Source organism: Notolabrus celidotus, chromosome 13 (genome assembly GCF_009762535.1).
Source record: "Notolabrus celidotus isolate fNotCel1 chromosome 13, fNotCel1.pri, whole genome shotgun sequence".
In the NCBI taxonomy this organism is placed as follows: Eukaryota; Metazoa; Chordata; class Actinopteri; order Labriformes; family Labridae; genus Notolabrus; species Notolabrus celidotus.
The window spans coordinates 28,982,731-28,991,463 of NC_048284.1; positions in this window are offsets into that span (position 1 = coordinate 28,982,731).

Genomic DNA, 8,733 nt, shown 5'->3' on the forward strand with positions numbered 1-8,733 from the left:
GAGGTTTTCAGAGGACGATAAAGGCAACATGGATGAGGAGAGGAGGAGGAGAATCATTGATTCAGTAATTACCACGGAGCCTCCTGATGGTTTCTTCACAGATGCCGAGCTGAGTGTGATGCTCTTTAGGTAATATTCTGTTGACAAGCATCTCATACAACCTCACTTGCCATACAGCCTTTGAATACATGCAGCAAAACAGGACATTATTTGCATCCTACCTTCCTTTAAACTCCAGCTGAGTGATTTAAAGGGTGTCGTTAAAGACCGTGTGTCCTTGTCTGGAGGCAGAAGTGTTTCTGCCTGTTCTGAATGGCCACACTCAAGGCCGGCTGTCAAAGACAAGAACAACACTCAATGTTTCATAAAAATGGAGAAACAATCACTGTGCTCTTTCAGACTGCCTCTCCTTAAAGGCATTCTTGGTGTTTTGACTCATTCATAAACATACACAGTGACGGGAGGAGATGTGGAAGAAGAGGGGAAAGAGCTGGAGGGAACATCTGGACCATGTCAGTTTCAAGTGGGCAGGATTGTTTTTATAGACTATATTTTTTCTCCTGTTAATAAATTTATAATGGACTCAGCATACCTGCCTAAGATCTTTCTAGAGAACTATATCAGGTCTGATCAACACATGTAACCCCATATCTGCACCAGTCATTAAGATTCCAGTAAAATAGGCTATACGCTGATAGGAAGTATCTCTTAAAGGCGGAGGTTTGAGTGTGTTTGGGTTCTACCTGCAGTCAATTATTCTGACGGCTCACAATAACCTTGTTGCTACAAAATATTTGCGCTGATTCTTGAGCCAACAAAAGTCAGCAAAGTCCACATCTGACTTGTCAGATTTTCCTGAGGGTGATTTTACTTCCCTCAATCTGCTCAAAAGATCATGGCTGCACCCTTTTGAAATTGTAAGATATCAAACTTGTTCAATCAGACATCCTGTTGTGATAAGGCAGCCGAGCACGCTCTCTCTCTGAACGATAGCCAATCAGGAAGCAAGCTGACGTAAGTAGGAAGCACAACAAACGTAGCCATGCGAACCATAAAGTTAGATGGACATCAGTGACGGAGGAAAAACGTATTGATTTGAGGCGACATCACAAGTGTTTCTAAACCATGTCTGTAAAACAAACCACAATCACACAGACGAGGAGAAGAGCTGAGCAGAGATTACAGCAAGATTCTATTTTGCATAACCACCAGTTAACTATCCGTGCTGCAGTGCTCTGTATGTTCCTGCACGTTGAGATGATGTGGTGTAAACGTAGAGATCTTTCTGGGCAGGTTTAGCTGAGTCACATAAGTTTGGCCGACCAAACTCAGACTCAATCCCTCACACCGTCTTTGAAACTAAAAACAGCAGCAGGTAGAGGAGCAGAGCCAGCACCAGGCCTGATACTGACACTAAGCAGCTCCAGGCTGTGTCGACACCTCGGATCCCTTCTCTCTCTGATTCCTGCAGGTGGAGGTGGGTGGTGGTAGCTCTGAGACAGTGATTATGTGGTGGTGGCCATATGTAGGTGTAACTTGCCTAAACAGGCCAATCAGCTAGTGTATTGACAGTCAAAAAAATGCATTCATTTCAGTCCAAAAATGTGCAGAAACAAGCAGCTGGAGAAAAACATGTCTGAGTGTTTACTTCAAGGTGTGTTTTCATAAAAGGCTGAGCTCCTACCCAAGTTAAATTTAGGTGCTTTCATTCTCACTTCAGTGCAAAATGTTTGTTGCCCCACGGCAAAGAGCCACAGTTAGGTCAGAGATTTTAGAAAAAGCTTCAGAGTGCCTCTAGCCCCGGGCTCATTTCACTGATTGCCATATAAAAAGGTGTGTCAAGATGGCAGCATATCCAAACAGAGCTCTTCTAGAGGAGACATTTCACTGTATACTTAGCTAATTCAAGAGTATTTCAATCTGCAGAGCATATCTGCTGAATCAGACGGAGTGTTGGGCAGTAGCTGGCATGAGAAGTTGGAGTGAGGCAAACAATGTGAGAGAGGGGAGCAGGGGAGAGTATGTCAGCTGTCCAAGAGCTGCTACAGCTGCAGAGGTTATGAGTGCACTCACTGCTGCCAAGTGTAATGAGCGGGCAGCACAGTGACCAACACACTGAGTCCAATCATTTCACTAACCTACTGTTTGGGACGTTCATGATAAAAATCATTTCTGCTTTTAGGAGATTAGTTAATACAACTGACTCAAAATACCTCACATATACAGAAGGGCTCTCCATCAGCCCTACAAAGAGCTACTGATGTCATCTTAGCTGAAAAATCTGACCAATGGAGACAGTTTTGGAGTCCTGATAACATTTCTTGGAGTATTTCTGTGGCAATCCATGAGATTCAGGGTGCGGCAACCTTAGGCACACATGCCACCATTGGCAAGCAACAAGTATGCAACATTGCAATTGAGAAATACTAAAATGCACACTCATCAGTGGTGTGTTATTTACGGTAGTCAGATTCTTACCCAGCCTTAACGTACTTCTTGAAGACATGCCCTGAACTGCCTCTGATTCATTAACACTCATTATTACCCAGCGTTCTTCTGGTGGTGTAAGATGCTTGATTCTAACTGGTTTAAACCCCTTGACAACAGTGATTAACTTTCACCAAAAGATGGATTTAGTCTCCGTTGGAAATACTGACTCAACCTAACTTTCTATTGACCAGCACTGAGCAAAGATGGTGGCGCTGAGGCGGGCCTTTAGCCTCTTCACTAACACCTTTGCAACTTCAAAACAAACAAGTTGTTAAACAAATCACTCTCTGCATACTGTGTGCTGATAGAGAATCGAATGGGTGTGTTTGTGGTTTCTGGGGTTTTGCAGCCAGCCTCAAGTGGACACTCGAGGAACTGCAGTTTTTAGCATTTCCGCATCAGCTTTATTTCTGGTTGCTGCTTGGAGCAGACAATCTCATGCATGAAACGCATGCCAAGCCCCTCCTGCAGTATCATTGACAACAGTCCACTAGGGATGGGTGTACTGACACTGTGGCATTAAGACTTACAAAGTCCTCATTTGGTATGTATTGCTCTTAAAAATAACCACACCAAATAAGTACTGTCGCAAAACCTTGACTTTTTAAGTAAGGGGAGGTAGAGCGTGCAGCCTGATCTGGTGAGATTGAGCTCTAGCTCAAACAGACTTCCTCCCCTGGCTCCACCTTCCCTGTAGTCTTTCCCACATCTCTCTACTCTCTGTTTTTTTGTCTTATCTTAATTCTCTTACCCCCCCTTTGAGACTTAGCAAAGACAGGGATAGCTCTGAGATGGAACGGTCTTCATATTTTTGTTGAGGCGGCCATTAGGCCAGGTAACGGGACGCTGTCACTTTCTGGTTGCAAGAATGGAGCGTGGGTCTGTTCAAGGTGGCAGTGGGGTTTGAGTTGTAACTGCCATGTGTGTGTGTGTGTGTGTGTGTGTGTGTGTGAGAGAGAGAGAGAGAGAGAGAGATGGAAAGTGGGAGCTAGCATGAAGCAGGGTTGCTCGAGGACTCTGAGGCTAACCATTGAACCTTAGGTATTATGAGCCTCAATTATAGGGATGTTCCCATCTTATTACCCTGTTGATGCGTTAGCTCTTGCTATCTAGTTTCGTGGTCGGGTATGGGGGCCATTTGGGGTCAAGTTTTGTCAATACCTAGCACTAGCATAAACAGAGTCTGTCTGTTGAAGGTGCAATGCTGGTTGGGCTGCAGTGGCTGCAAAGGGCCAATTGGGGGGCTATGTAACGTATTAGTAAGGCAATAGCACTGGGATGAGGGTGCCATGCAAAGAGGGCAGGTCTGCTTGGAGCTTTTTTTTGTTCACTTGTTAGCAATAATTGCTGTATTAATGAATATCCTCCACCGCTCCTCATCAATGTTGTCTTTACGGTCCTCTGAAAACCTCTGACCTGTTGACTCCAGGCCTGGCTCCGCTCATCATGACAGTTTGTTGTTGTAGTTTAGTGAAATATGATCTGGTGATAACACAGTGTTTTATTCTGAAAATTAACCAGATGTTTTTTTGGTTTTGGCGCCTGACTTCCTGTCCCGCTCGGTCTAAATCTGTCGAAATGTATGCGTCGTGCTCCGGTATTCGGTATACATATCTGATCCGGAGGGCTCAGTCCTGCCTGATCAGAGACGCAGTTGGAAGGAAATGGAGCGGATCCAGTGGGAGTTAACACATTGACTAGAATAGAAACCTGTCATATCTGGTGCCGTGACGGATTGGAGACGGACCGCACACAGATCCGGTGGAATTTGGGGCTACCGAGCCCCTTGCAAGCAAGCATGGTACTGATCAGCTAGCTGGCCTGTGGCTATCTCAGCACACTTTTCTCACACAGAGCGGGTGTTTTATTTAGACATTAGTTTCATTTTAGCTCCAATAAACAAAGAGTGGATACTAAGATAGCTTTGACAGGTGTGATTGGTTCTCTACCTTATAGTTTTGGTGTAATATCATCATCAGGATCAACAGAGATGCTAAAAAGGAACAGTTTATACACCTGGTGCTCTCCCAGATTGTTCATCATTATGACGGCAGATGAGCTCTTAATGAGTGGTTACAGAGCAGGTGCTACTTATGGGTTTGAACTGCTATACAAAGCACTGACTGGCTGGAGGAAGCACACAACACTACTTGACCATTATGAAACAAATGATGACTCAAAGAGTGTAGCTTCATATTTTAAAGAATGGATACAGGTTTTGAGCTTACACTTCTTCGTTTTCTTCTCATACAAATTCATTAACAGCTTTGCAATAAGCACATACTGCTAATGATGAAGCTTGGCTGTTGAGTTGAACACCTGTTTCTTTCTCCTGATGATAGTTTGGTAGAATTAAATCTGAAAGCTATCTGGATCTGCCTCTTCTTGTATGTTCCCTGTGCTGCAGTGACAATTATTCTTCTCCTGTAGGATCATTTCAACCTCTCGACCTCTCTCGTTAGTTAGAGAGAGTTCGCAGATAACTCAACATCAAGAAAACAATAAATCAGTCATTCATGGGGGTCCATTACTTTCAGCACTGAGATGGGACTTCAGGCTCTTTTTAGTGATCCACATCATTTGGCTCAGCTCAGCAGGGAGTGGGTTCTTTCGGCTCTTCGTGGAACCATTTTGGATTTTATTGAATCAGCCACTTGTAGCAATGTTTTAACCTTTGACTGATCATGTATTTTACTTAAATTATTAAATGTAATTATTAATAAACTGCATCATTCCAAGTGTCACACTATTTTACATGATGTTTGGTATGAAAACATTCATATTGTACTGTCAAGTAGAAACAAAACTCCAGTTTCTGGCTAAAAAAACCTGCTTTAATCAAAATCAATGAATGAGGGACTGTTTTTATTTTATTTTATTAAAATGTGACTGAAATAATCTGTTAATGTAGATATGTATAGCTTTGGGTTCAAGTATTGGTAACTCAGCCTCACAGTGTGACCAATTTTTGACCCTCTTTTCTCTGAGAGTAAAACCCATGCGCTAACCGTTTTAATAAATCCCTGCCCTGGTTCGCTGACAGGCTCTCTAGTATTTCTGCAGCTCTCGAGTAACAGCGTGCCGAGTTTTATCTTACAACAAAAATGCGTGATTTTTTCACCAATCCAGCAGACTAATTAATTTGTTCATCCCCTCGAGGGGTGGTCTGTCACTCTGCCTTTTTGGAAAATCAGAGCGCGAACTCAGAGTCTGGTTGTATTTCCCTCACAGCTGGGGCTCTCAGACTCTAGTTATCCTTTCGTTGGCTGACAGGAGAGGAAAAAAAAAAAACATGCTCTGAGGTTTCACCCCTCACAAAGTCCTGAGTCTCTGGGGGACAGCCGGTCTGATAGCTGGCTACAGGCAGTGTGACACCCAATTTTTATAGGTGCACAATTAAGTGCCAGGCTGGGAATTAATTTAGGCGCAGAGCCTTGTAATTCCTGAGGATAGCAAGACTCCCTTTAACCTTGTCTTATGTCGAAATACTGTTTTATTTTCAGATCATTGAACCTTTATAGACACAAGTAGACGCCCTAAGACGTGACTTTTCTTTTCAGTGCCTTGAAAGACCCACTCCCACTCCAAAGGCAGTACAACTTAATCAAGACCAGTTTGTTTCTTACAAGAAACAACATATTAGCCTCTGATTTTAGAGCCCCATGGCTTTAGATTTTAAACACTCTCAGTCTAGCTAACTGGCTTGATAAGCTGCATGGACCCCTGCCATGTGAATCCAGTTTTGACCTTTCAGATTTTCCACTGGCATCCCTGCAGACAGCGCTTTTTTCCCTCTGTCCTGGCACGTCATTACTGTTCTTTATCTACCTGCTGAAGGATTCTCTTGGCCGGCCATGTGGACAGCTACACTCTGTCCTAAACTACTGCCTTGACAGACATCACTATTTTTTTGCTTGTTAAGGTGACAGAGCAGACCCTTAGCTTAAATCATGTCAACTTTTTATGTGTAAGCCATATAGACACTGGCTTAAGAGAGTGTATGTCGAAGTGAAAAGGCATGCCAGGGACTGAGGGGTCAGAGAGGCCCTGACTGTGAGTCTCAGTATGATGTGACGGCACAAGTATTAAACAGAATAAGAGGAGATTCAAAGTGATTTCAAAGAAACTAAAACAACCTTTGAGAGATGCAAACCAACAGCAAAGAGACACAGTGAAGAGTGAACTCAAACCACCACAAACACAAGCAGCTTCTACAGAGACAACACGGCTGCAGGCAATCACAGGAACAATCACAAGGAAATGCAAACCAGCCGCAAAGAGACATGAAGTGCAGATAAAGAGGCAGGAAACATTTATAAAGAGATGCAAACCTGCCAGAAAAAAAGACTCCACAAATAAAAAAGAGGCAAAAAAACAACCACAAGAGAGACAAACCTAAAACACAAGAATCACAGAGGGAAGAATTCACAAAGAAGTCTTCATTATTTTTAAAAGAAACTGTCAACACATTAAATTCATGACGTGTAATCTGTTGGTATCTTTACATTTTTGTTCCTTTTTCACGAATTCCTTTTTGGGTTTTTACTACTGCATTAAAAGTTCTTTGATTAATTAGCTCAGATATCTGTGTGCTCATGGCTGCTGTTGTGTTTTGTGTAGTTGTGAGGTCGTTTGTGTAACCCTGTTGGCTTCTTGACCTCTCCTGACACACCCTTCCTATTTCTTTTTAGAACCACATTTTATGCAATCTTATGTGTGAAAATAAGTAAATAGAATAAACCTCCAATGAGCTGGAAGCTGATGGTGTTCAAGCTTAACATGTCTGGCAGTTTAAGCTAACTGTTACATCTGTTGAGGTAACAACATTTTGTTGAACTCACCCTCTCGTCAGTGTGATTGTTGCATGATTTACAGACACGTTGTAAAAACAACAAGTTGCTGAGGGGGGAAAACCCACAATTCAAAAGAGTGGCTGCGTGCCATTCTGCACGATAAATAAACAAGGAATCTGATTATCAAGTATTATATACCTGTATAAGGTTAAGGATGCTACATATTTAGTTTTTTTTTTTACCATACACCCCTATTTCTTTCCCAACGAAAAAACAAATAATTCTGACTTTTGTTGACATCATTTACATGTTATGGCATTTTATACCATTAGATGGCTCCACTGTGAACTGGTTAGAGAGACTGTAGCTACAGGCTTGGCTTAGCTACATGCACAGTTCAGACAATAAACCAACTGCTCAGTAGCGCCGAGATCGAAACACGCCAGATGACTAGCTACAGAGTGGCATGCCACGCCTATGTCACGTCATAGGCAGTGTTGGGGTAGTTACTCAGAAAAAGTAATGCATTACATATTACTAGTTACTTTTTAGAAAAGTAATATATTACTTTACTTAGTTACTATCTGCTAAAAGTAACTAGTTACACTACTAGTTACATTACTTTTGCAATAATCCATAAAATGACCTTAGATGCATATAAACTTAAATCTTACATATGTCATCATCAGCACAATTACTAGTTAAAGAAGGAAACACAAGGTCTACCTCTTATGCTCTTTAATATAATCAAGGCAACAGCAGAGTTGTCAGTTCAAACATCACTAGACCGAAAAAATGGGTCAAAATATAGGCTACAGGCACTGTAGGCTTGTCTCAAAACAATATTATTTTAAAAATGGGAAACTCTTAAATGTCTGTTTCTTGTTTAAGAACATGAGACAAGCAACTTCAAACATGGTGTCTTTAAATACAATAAATTACCACCTGTTTTGTAAACACACAAAATCATATTAATATATGCTAGAAATATTAAGAACCAAAATTGCAACGCAATTAGAGATGCTGGCATCTATCACAATTTTGAACAAGGAGACCTTTTAAGAAAAAAAGCCGTGCATATGAGAAATAACATTAACTTCGATTTAACAGGCTCAACACTCGTATACAGTAGCTCCCTCACCAAATCATGGCTTCTTACTGAACATGCTTCTCAAAGAAGTGGTTATACCTCATGAGGAGGAGTCTTTCAAACCTTTTCTCAGACAACCTATTCCTCCTCGGAGTCAGCACAAGACTGCCCAGGCTAAACAGTCTTTCAACTGGTGCACTTGAAGGTGTTGCTGTGTTATATTTCATGGATATAGTCTTAATTGTTGGGAAACGGTGCAGGATCTCAAACTCTGACCCTGACTTCAGATAGTCAATTACTTCTGACGGTGGCCGTCCGCTCCCGGTTACCTGTATTTTGCCCAGTATGTTGCGAAAAGTC